The following is an 11,374-nucleotide window of genomic DNA, read 5'->3' as shown; positions in this document are numbered from 1 at the left end:
CTTAAATATCCACATCTTAAATTGCTGTTTCCAATCGAGAGTCTGAGGAGCTTGTAGCACCACAAATCCTGCAAGATGGGTTCTTCTCACCACCAAAGCCTTTCTCTTTTGTTACGAACATTGATACCTTATTGTTTTTACCATGTGTCTGCCTAATGACCTCAGCATCCTTTTCTTTCCTTTTTTTTTGTAATTTCAAAATGTAGATTTATTCATGAAGGATTATTTAGTTTCTGCATAAAAATCACCAATTGTTCCTCATTCTTTAAACATATATCAATTCTTTCAGGGTGTGTTTAACCCCAATACTTTAAAAAATATAGCTCTTTTAGCTCCAGAAGAATGGTTATGGCAGGAAGGCAGTTTCTTGGGTCTCTGCAGCTGAAGGACTCCCACGACAGGCAGTTTCTTAGGTTGGAAGAGCCAACCCTGAAGAAAGTAATTATGCAGAAGAATGCGAATTCAGTCACTTATGGTCATCTGTGTGAGCCTAGTCAATTGTTTGAAAAGGCTTGCTGGTGCATTTCAGGAAAAGCAAAAAACCTATCTGACAGAAGACAAAGGGAGAGAGAGAGAGAGAGAGAGAGAGAGAGAGAGAGAGAGAGAGAGAGAGAGAGAGAGAGAGAGAGAATGAGAGAGAGAGTGAGAGAATGAGAGAGAGAGAATGAGAGAGAGAGAGAGAGAGAGAGAGAGAGAGAGAGAGAGAGAGAGAGAGAGAGAGAGAGAGAGAGACCAGGGCTGGTAATGCCAGATGTACAACCCTGTGAGGCTCCTGTCAGCTCACCTTTTAAACACACACCACAGTAGGGCCCCTTCTGAACTTCCAATCAGACTCCATTGTCCTTCAAACATCCAAGACATCTTTGGGCCAGATGGACCAGGCTTCTTTGCTGGGTGAAGTGAGAGTCTCCCTTGAGCTGGTCTCCTCCTATGCTAGGTAGGGGAGGGAAAGACAAAACCCTAGGAATTCATCATTGGCAACATTAATTGGTTTTAACCACATTGGAAGGAGGGTGGCTCAGCCTGAAAAGCTGGGGTGAGTGGAAGGTGTTTATTGCTCCATTAGAATAGGCCAAGATAACAAAAACAAGAAAACAAAAGACTTCTAACAAGCTAAGGCCGCCCCCTGCAGACCCAGGCTGGCCAGGCGCTGAGCTGGGGAGCCTAGCTTGTTTCACAGAGATGGGGCTGCTTGTGCCCACGTGGGCTGTGTGTCTGGGTGCCTACATGGTGTAGTCAAGCTCCTTGTTCATCTTGGTATACATGTCATAGACGGTGTCGATGGTGGCCGTGTAGTTGACCAGGAAGAGGCAGATCCTCTCCAGGCACTCCTCCTCCGTCACGTTCTGTCCCTGGGAGAGCCTTTAGGAAGTCGGACTTGTATGGTGCTGCATACAGTGAGGCCTTGAAGGTCTGCACCAGCCGGCCATGGTACTTCTTAAGGGCCACCTCAGAGGCCTTGTTGGCGGTTACTCACATGAGGTTGGGGTGGTTCTTATCCCGCTCCTCATCGCAGATGCTCTGCAGGAACACCTGGATGAAGCGCAGGCCCCTTTCAGTCACAGCAGTGCCAGCGTGGCCCCAACTTGGCAGTCCACTCCGTACATCCCCTTTTCCACCTCCAGGATGTTCTACAGGGTCTTGAACTTGGCTGGGTCAGTGTCATAGGCTGCTTTGATTTTGGTAATGTTATCGCTTATGTCTGTCTTGATGGGCGTGAACACTGGGGACCCAAGGCAATTGCAGGATGGCAGGTGGGCCACCGCCTCCAGGAAGGGCCCCGTGTCTGTCTGCCGGTCTGCCACTCTCCTCTTACTCACTTGGCTTGCATTAGTTTTGTATTGCTACGAGAGAGAATGATCAGACTTTAACATCCCTGTTCCTGTACAGACTTGAAGGTCAGAAGCCCTACGTCAAGGTAGAACTGTGTACTTTGTGGAGGCTCCAGTTACCATTTCTAGTTTTTGAAGGCCACCAATAATCTTTAGCTCATGAATTCATCTTACCTCTTCAAAGTCAACAGTGTAGAGTCTTTAATCTCTGTGACTCTCCTGTCTCCGTCTTGTAAGGACATGTGTTTCCATAAGGTCCAGATAAATCAGGATAATTAATCCATGTCAAGATCCTGAATTTAACCATATCTGCAAAGTTCTGTTAAGGTAGATTCTTAGGCCTTAGGAACTATGGTGTGGGTATCTTTTGTGAGGGTATTTCTCAACCATGGCTCCAGCCTCACTGACCATTTAAAGTCTCAGTCCCACTAATTCACTATTAATTCACTATTTTCGAGATCTTGTCTCTCTATTTTCCCTTCAGCCTGAATGTCCTTCCTACTCACTGACTTGCACAAATGCGTCTCAGGTGAGACCTTCTTTGAGCATTTCACTGAAGAGACACAAGCCCTCTCCCCTACTGTCTTGCATCATAGTGGGTACTCTCTCCCCTTGTCTCTCTTTCTCTCTTTCTCCCTTCCTTCCTTTATTATTTCCTTCTCACGTGTATTATATTTTTTTCTGTGTGTGAGGCCAGAGGTCAACACTGGTGCAGAAACAGCTAGACTGGCTGGCCAATGAGTTCTGGGATCTCCTGTGAGGGGTTCTCTTTCTGCCAGCCAGTGCAGGGGTTACAAATATGTACCCCCATGACTAAATTTTTATGTGCACGCTGAAGATCCAAACTCACATCCTCATGCTTGCATGGCAAGCACTTTGCCCACTGAGCCATCTCTCTAGTCTCTACTATGTGTCTTAGGTTCCCATTGTAATTTATTCATAGTTCTTCCTAAAATCATATATTGAGTATTAGAGGGAACGTTTCCTCCCACTCCTCTGATTTCCTGGAAGAAAGCACTTTCCTTAGCATGTTACCTCCCCTGAGGAGCAAGTTTGGGGATGGGAGTAGAAGAGACCCTTCCATTGCCTTCACTTTGGGGAGCTACTTGCCTGCAGGGAGCACATGTGCTCAATTGTTTTGGACTGTATACAGGATAGAATGTGAAGATTTCTCTTTCCAAAAGCTTGATCATGAGGAGGAAGATATTTGAGAAAGACTTAGGGGATGGGTCATTTAGTTTGAATTCAGGATCAACCTAAATATTAAAAAAATGTTGAAGAGACTGAGGAATTGGCTCAGTGATTAAAAGCATTTTCTGCTCTTGCAGAGGATCTGGGTTCAGTTCTCAGTTCCCATATGGTAGCACTACCTTCTATATCCCCAACTCCAAGGGATCTGATACTCTCTTCTGAACTCCAAGGACACCAGCTACACGTGTTACACATACATACATGAAGGCAAACCATTCATTGACACAAAATAATAAGTAAATCTAAAAAAGAATTAAGGTATAATTGAAAAAGAACCACTGGTAAGGAAGAGGTGCTATCCTGCTGAAGGAGATGGGGAGATGAGAAAGATGGGAGGAAGAGAAGGACAAGGGGTGGGAGGGTGAGGATGGGGGAGGGGAGGGTGAGAAGGACGGGGGAGAGGAGGGTGAGAAGGACAGGGGGTGGGAAGGTGCTGTAGAAAGTTGAGTCAGGATAGGTCACCATTAAGAGAAACAAGGGAGAGTTAGAAATCTGGGTTTCCCAAGAACAGTATAGGTTAGGAAACAGCTGTAAGAACAGTAAGAGATGCAGCTGTGGGCAAACCATTGACTTTTCCATTTGACACAATGCCTTGCTCCTAATAGGCACCGAATTCAGTGATTTGAGTTAATGAATAATAATGTGTGGAAGCATTATTGACTAGCACTAATGTATCTGTCCAGACTAAAGACCAACTGTCATGGTTTGAATATTCTTGGTCCAGGCAGTGGCACTATTAGGACATGTGACCTTGTTGGAGTAAGTGTGTCACTGTGAATGTGGGTGTTAAGTCTCTTACTCTAGCGGTCTGGAAGTCAGAATTCTGCTAGCAGCCTTCAGATGAAGATGTAGAACTCTCAGCTCCTCCAGCCCCACATCAGCCTGGATGCTGTCATGCTCCTGCCTTGATGATAATGGACTGACCCTCTGAACCTGTAAGCCAGCCCCAATGAATGTTGTCCTTATAAGAGTTGCCTTGGTCATGGTGTCTGTTCACAGCAGTAAAACTAAGATACCATTCTTCATTAAAACCAATGATTTAAAAATTTATTGTGTTTATTTATTATACATGTAACCTAGTACTGAGAGGCCAAACCTACTCCACCTTGGAACCGGTCTCCATCATATAAAAAAAATGGAAAAAAGGCTGAGAACTTGCCCTGCAGCTGACTCAAACTGCACCCAGGAAGGACCTCAGGGCTTGTCCTTGGCCAGAGTTACTCCCTAGCTACTTCATAGCAACAGTTAATGAAATATTAGTCAGATTGTTTCAGATGCACTTTCAGACTGTTTGTGACTATATAAGGCTCTGCTTCAGAGTACCCACCTGTCAGCTTACAATAGACATTGAGTTAGATGCTTGTGAGGATGGACACAACCCCCCCCCCCCACTTACTTCCATTTCCTAGAAAACCTTGTCTCAATGAGAGTTTGGAGACTGTTTCAACAAACCATCCTGTGGGTCAGTAGTAAGCCCAAACTCAAGTTTGCAATAAAGAGACCTTAATGTGATTACATTGGAAATGGCTCCTTGGTGACCTTTTGAGGTTCATGAACGTTTCCTGGCACAATAGTACCATACATACATATGGTACTATGTTACATGAGGACATTTTCACACAAGTATATTATATGAAATATTGTATATTCATATAAGAATATTAAGTACAGTATCCTCATATTCTTCCTTTGTTCTGTTTTTTTCTGTTTTGTTTTTTTCAAACTTTTATTCATCTCTCAGGTATTGCATCCCAATTCTCCTCCCTTTACAACTCCAGTCCATTCCCCAACCTCTACTCTCCCTCAGATCAACTCCTCTTCCCTTTCCCTTCAAACATAAAATAAAAAATACAAAAGAACAGCAATCCCAGGGATATTCACCAGCACAGCCTAAGAAGACACAGTGGGGTTGGCCATAGACACTCAGATCAAGGCTGGATGAGGCAACCTAGAGGAAGAAAATAGTTCCAAGCATAAGCAAAAGATTCAGAGACGCACAACCCCAACTTTCATTGTTCGGGGTCCCATAAGAACACCAAGCTATACAACCATAAGTACATGCAGAGGACCCAGCTCAGACTGGTCCATGTTTTGCGCTTCAGTTTCTGTGAAACTCTGAACCCTGCTTAGTTGATTCTGTGGGCCTCTCTAGCGTACAATCCCACCCCCCCTCTGCTGTTACTGCTCCCTCTCCCTTTAGTGATCTTTATTGTTGCTTTGAGCCTGCCTTGTTTCTAGGGGGGACTGTCCTGCCTTATCTGTGCCCCTGGCCTGGACCCTGCTCACTCAATTCTACACTAATTATCAACTATGTTCGTGCTTTGTGGACTGGCCAGTTCACCATTTCAGAAGCCATCCTCTGCAAAAAAGTGGCTTCTACGTTAATGTAAGGTTGAAACTCTGAAACTTTTAGGGGTAAAAGTCAGAGGCTTAGGGAAGGATTTTCTGAAAAGGACTCTAGTCACTGAGGAAATGTCACCAACAGTTACATGGTTTCCCTCCTTTTGACATTGTGATATTACATTGTAATTTTCAAGGTTTATGCTTATGAATGGCACAATCAAGTTACTAAAAAAATCACAAAAACCTCATAGTACTTTAAGTAAGTTTATGATTTTTGTCTTGGGCCACCTTGGATCCAATCTAGATGGTTTGTTTGGGGACTCTCCTGTCTCTGCCTTCCAACTCACCACAGGAATCCTGGGATTATAGATGTGCACCACCACGTCTGTCTTCGATGTGGATTCTGGGGATCCAAACTCTAGTTCTCACACTTCTGTGTAGATGCTTCATCCACTGAGCTGTCTCCTCTGCTCTGCTGTGCAAATACTTTTATATCATCTCATCTGTCAGTTTTTGCTATTTCCTGATTGACTAGTGTCTTTCTGTAAGGTCTATCCCTATGCTTTTGTCTTGACATGGCCTTCTTCCCTTTTCTTCAAACAGCTAAGGTCTCACATTAAGGCAGAGACCATCTTTCTGCAGAGAATTGGCTTCTGAGACCTCAAATTGGATGGATCTCAAAGTGGAAGCAGAATCATTCTTTTTTTGTTTGTTTGCTTTTTTGTGTTTTTTTGTTTTGTTTTCAGGTTTATTGAAAATATGGCATAATGGATTAAACAGCTCCACATGGTGTTTTGAAATTCATCCTAACCATAGGCTGAGTGAGACTGGAGGTTGGAGAGACTGCCAAAGTCCAGAAGCTTCAGCATTTCCTTGGTGTCAGGAGCTACCTCAAGGATCTCCTGATCTAGGACTGAGACCTCAGGAACATAATTATCTCTCCTCTCCCTCTCTTCTTCCTGCAACTAGATAGAGATGCCTCTCACAGGACCTCTCTGAATCCGCTTCATCAGATGCGTGACGTAGCCGGTTATCTTGTTCTGAAGGGTTTTGCTGGGGATGATGGCGATCTCCTCTCACACGCGCTTGTTGGTGTGGAAGTCATTACCCAGGTGCGTGTAGTACTTCTTGATGATGACCTGGGCCGCCTTCTTCAGGGTCTTGGTGCGAACTCGGCCCATGTTGATGGGTCTCAGTAAAAGAGGAAACCCAGAATCATTCTTGGTTACTGCTTATAGCCACTAAATGGGCAAGGACTGGGCCAGATGCTGAGATGTGGTAGGACAGTCCACCCCAAAGTCCAGGCAGGATCAGCAATCAGCTCAAGTGTGGGAAGGACTTGTGCAGCTTGAGTGGTTCACTGTGACCACAGTAACACCAAGATCTTGAGATCTAATCCCATGTGGACCCTTTTACACTGCAGAGCTGACCAGGAATATTTGAGTCATGACATAATCAAAGAGCATGTTCAACAATAGGACCTCGCTCCAAATGGGGTCAGTTTGAATTTTTATTGTATTTATGGGGTTGAGTTTCAGGTTCCCAAGAGAATGAGGTGATGGGATGGAGGTCAATAAGGAGGGTGAGAAAAATGGTTCAAAATGAGCTGTAGGGCATTCCATTAAAAACTGTCTGAGACTCACCCCAAAATGGCTGTAATGATTGTAAATAGAACATGCCTGTAAGAGAAAGAGTTGAGCAATTTTCCATTACTTGGTGATGTTTTAAATTTGGTTACATCCCACACCAGTAGGGAGGCTGGTAGAAAGGCAGCCCAGAATTCTAAAACCTAGTTAAAACAGTTCTTGATCTTGGAGGGTAATTGGTTTTTGTTTCAGCTCACTCAAGACAGGGTCAGAGAAAAGAGATCACTGCCTGCTGCAAAGCTTTGTCCTCTAAGCAGCAGGCATTGGCTTTTCTTAGTACAGTTTAAGAAAAGAACCCTCTTTTTTAAGTATACATTGAACAGTGCAGTACAACCTAAATGCCACAGCCTCTCTTCTGTTCATCTCGTAGGTGTCCAGGACACTGGCAGTTAATGGTCATGATACACAGTGAACACATGATGGTGCATTCAAAGAGATCTGTTTCCAGGACAACAGAATTTTGTCCTTTCTTAATGACCTGAATTGATACTGATGTTTTTGCACTCTACCATTTATGGCAAGGTTAAGTGATAGAATTTTAAAATGAGGCTATTGTTCCTGGTGACCAAGTGCTCCCAGTTACTCATCTGCTGTAGCTGTGGAAGTCACTTGAGGAAACATAATAAGAATGCTGGGGCCACCCACCCTCCAAGGCTAATTAGTACCACTATAGTGTTACTCTTAACTTACCAGCTTTAGCTTTTTTAGCCTTAAAGTGACAGGGATCCACTCAATTTCCCTGATGGAAACACAGATTATAGTCTTACGTCTTTCTTATTTATTAGGAAACTAATTGACTATCATATCAACTCTCATTTTATTGTCCCCCCCCATCCTTTCCTCGCTTTTTCAGAGTGGGATTAAAGTATGATCATTACCAGATGACATTGCCAGAGTAAATGGGACACACTGCACCCTTGGAGGTAGAGGCTATTGGACAGATGGACTCTAGTCCTCTGTGACAACAGCCCAAAAGATGTTGGAAAGACATGGCTGGATCATGCCACTTGCTGTGGGTTGAAGGTGGTCTCTACACCCTGCCTTCTTTGTTGAAACTTAGCCACAAAGTCCACATGCTAATGGTAGTTAGAAGTGGGGCTTGGAGAGAAAATCAGGACTTGAAAGATTCTGAGGCTGAGCTCTGGTGGTAGCACATGTTACTGTTCAAGCAGAGGAAGGGACTTGAGCCAGGGCATTGCTAGCGGTCCGCTCGACAGTGCAGGAAGCGGTCCGCTCGACAGTGCAGGAAGCGGTCCGCTCGACAGTGCAGGAAGCGGTCCGCTCGACAGTGCAGGAAGCGGTCCGCTCGACAGTGCAGGAAGCGGTCCGCTCGACAGTGCAGGAAGCGGTCCGCTCGACAGTGCAGGAAGCGGTCCGCTTGACAGTGCAGGAAGCGGTCCGCTCGACAGTGCAGGAAGCGGTCCGCTCGACAGTGCAGAGCAAGGCCCTTTCCATGTTGAGCAGATGCTCATGTTGTGCTCCTGAACTTCCCAGCCACTTAAATTGTAAGAATTTTTTTTTTTAAACTACCCAGTCTTGGTGTACTGTTTGGAAATATGTCAACTCAATATAACTAGTGATCTAGGAAGAGGAAACTGTTAAAAAAAATGCCTCTAACCAGGTTGACCTGTAAGACTTGAAGTCTTACTTAACTACTGGGAGAACCCCTCCCCACCAAGTGAGACCTGAGAATGGAGAGGTTTATTTTCTGGTGCATCGCGTTTAACCTTCAATTAGTCCCTCAAGGCGAGTGACTAGAAGGTGACCCCGAATGGCTATAACAAGTAGTTTTTATACTTTTAGGGGTACAGGTTACATCAGCAAGGTTACAGTTTAAGTATATTAGCTAAGTGTATTGACCTTTGAATCTTTTGGTTAGCAAGCATGGGCAGATTATGACTCCATCTGGGACCAGAGGGTCAGGTGACTCTCAGTCGGTACATTCTGTGGTTTTTCAACAATGTTCCTGCTCCTCCCGAGAACTGTGGGTGGAGAATGGAACTTGGCCTAATCTTGACTTTAGGTGGGTGGGTATAAGGCTGGCAAAAGCCCCTCGTGTCCTTCAGGCCTGTGGAGAAGCTTGTAGTGGATTTTCTTGTTCAACGTGGTGGTACTGGATGCTAGAAGAAAGCAGGCTGTAAGCAGTGCTCCTCCATGGCCTCTGTCTCAGTCCCGGCTCTTACTTCCCTCAGTGATGGAGTATGACATGGGAGTTGTAAGCTAAAATCACCTTTTCCTCTCCAAGTTGCTTTTGGTCATGATGTTTTATCACAACACTAGAAACACTAACCAAGATACTCAGGCATTTTGTTACATTTTTTTACTATTTCTCAGTCTTCTATCTGAGAGACTCAATGGCTTCAGTCAATGTGACAACCTATAAGGTTCTGCCCATTCTCTCCCCCTTTCCTTCCCTAAGCTGTGTACTGACACTTCCCCACCTCAGTGTTCTATCCCACTTCTTGAACAAACCATGCATGCTCCTGCCCTGCACATTGTCTTTGCTGGCCCTTCTTCCTTCCTTCCTTCCTTCCTTCCTCCTACCTTTGCTCCAAGTTGTCTGGCTGATTTGTTCTCTCATATCCTTAAGGTTTCTACTTGGTGAAGTCTTTCTCAACCACTCTCTTTTAAATTGTCAATAACTCTTCCAATTCTGATCGCACCTCCTTGTAGTACCCTTTCAGCATTATATTCCTCTATTCCAAGTGTGTTCATTTATCTTACTAAGTGAATTGACTTTTAAATGTTTTGTCATATTAGTCTTGATGGGATCTAAACTCTAGGAAGGTAAGACATGTGCATTTTGTGTGCTATGTCTCAGAAAAGTACTTTTAATGTACCAATAAATACGTCACCTATATTAGAGACTTATTTCAGGAACTTAATACCATTTCCTCCTCTTCCTCTTTCTCCTCCTCCTTTTTTATTATTTTATTTTATTATTATTATTTTTTAATTTCTGAGACTGGGCTTCTCTGTATAACAACCCTGGCTGTCCTGGGACTTGCTTTTAGACCAGGCTGGCCTTGAATCCACAGAAATTCACTTGCCTCTGCCTCCCAAGAATTACACTAATTCTTAGTACTTCCTAGAGTCTTCTTTTCTGGTACTAGGTTGGTGAATGTTTGACAAACTGTTTTCTGGCAAACAGAAGAGCCCTGATTTGCAATAATGGCTGGTTTCCATGTTGTAGTACTTCTGTGTTGTCAAATTAATATAATATTTTAAAAAATATTATAGGAGCATGTTAATGAGAGATGTTGGAGTTTTAAAATAGACCTTGAACTTTTAGAGCATTGAAAAATTTAAAGACTGGTAATTTTAGAGTTGCACTACATTTTATACTACATAAGGTCGTGGGGACAAACAAGAAAGGAATCATTATAGTTTAACAGTGATGTGTTTGTTAGGTTGACAAGGGATGTTGTGTTTTGAATAAGCTTGATTCATGGGAAATGGCACTATTATTGTGACCTTGTTGGAATAGGTGTGGCCTTGCTGGAGGCAGAGAGCGGGACACTGGGCCTGTCATGAGCTTACACCCAGTGACACACTTTCTTCAACAAGGCCACACCTCCTAATCTTTCTCATATCATGCCACTCCCTAGTAATTAATACGCCTATAGGGGCCATTCTTATTCAAATCGCCACAAAGAATGTTTTAGCTGCATGCGTGGCTGGTGCCTGCAGAGGCCAGAAGAGGACATTAGATCTCCTAGAACTAGAGTTAAGACAACTGTGAGCCATCTATGGGTGTGGCAAATTTAACCCAGATCAGCTGGTGTTCTTAATCACAGAGTCATCTCTCCAGCCTGAAAGTTGGTTTTTATTTTCAACTTGACACAACCTAGAATCACTTGAGATGAGCATATCAGGAGGGATTGTCTAGGTCAGACTGGCCTGTGGTCATAACTGTGGGGGATTGCCTTAATTGCTTTAATTTGTGTGGGAAGACTAGTCTGAGGGGGAGCAGGCACCATTTCTTAGTTTTGAGACCTGGATCCTATAAGCATAGAGAAATCTAGCTGGGTGATAACTGGCATTCATTTGTTTTCTTTCTTTACTTTTAAATTTCTTTTTCTTTTTAATTTTAATTCTTATACAATACTTTTTTTTCTTTTTCTTTTTTTCGGAGCTGGGGACTGAACCCAGGGCCTTGCGCTTGCTAGGCAAGCGCTCTACCACTGAGCTAAATCCCCAACCCCTATACAACACTTTTGACCACAGTTTTTCCACTCTTCATTCCTCCTAGTTCTCATCCCCTTTACCCCAGATTCACTAGTCCCCGGTGGTAGTTTGAAT

The 11,374-nt window shown here is 43.9% G+C and overlaps 2 pseudogenes; both read right to left on the bottom strand.

The window, feature by feature from the left end:
* Positions 1-1,223: 1,223 nt before the first annotated feature.
* Gltp-ps1 (glycolipid transfer protein, pseudogene 1) lies at positions 1,224-4,485 on the bottom strand (annotated as a pseudogene).
* A 1,713-nt stretch (positions 4,486-6,198) lies between these two features.
* Rps17-ps10 (ribosomal protein S17, pseudogene 10) lies at positions 6,199-6,607 on the bottom strand (annotated as a pseudogene).
* Between the last annotated feature and the right edge of the window lie 4,767 nt (positions 6,608-11,374).

The sequence above is a fragment of the Rattus norvegicus genome, chromosome 7 (genome assembly GCF_036323735.1).
Source record: "Rattus norvegicus strain BN/NHsdMcwi chromosome 7, GRCr8, whole genome shotgun sequence".
Taxonomy (NCBI): Eukaryota; Metazoa; Chordata; class Mammalia; order Rodentia; family Muridae; genus Rattus; species Rattus norvegicus.
Note: the sequence above shows the minus strand (reverse complement) of the source record. Positions and strands in the feature narration are given on the sequence as shown.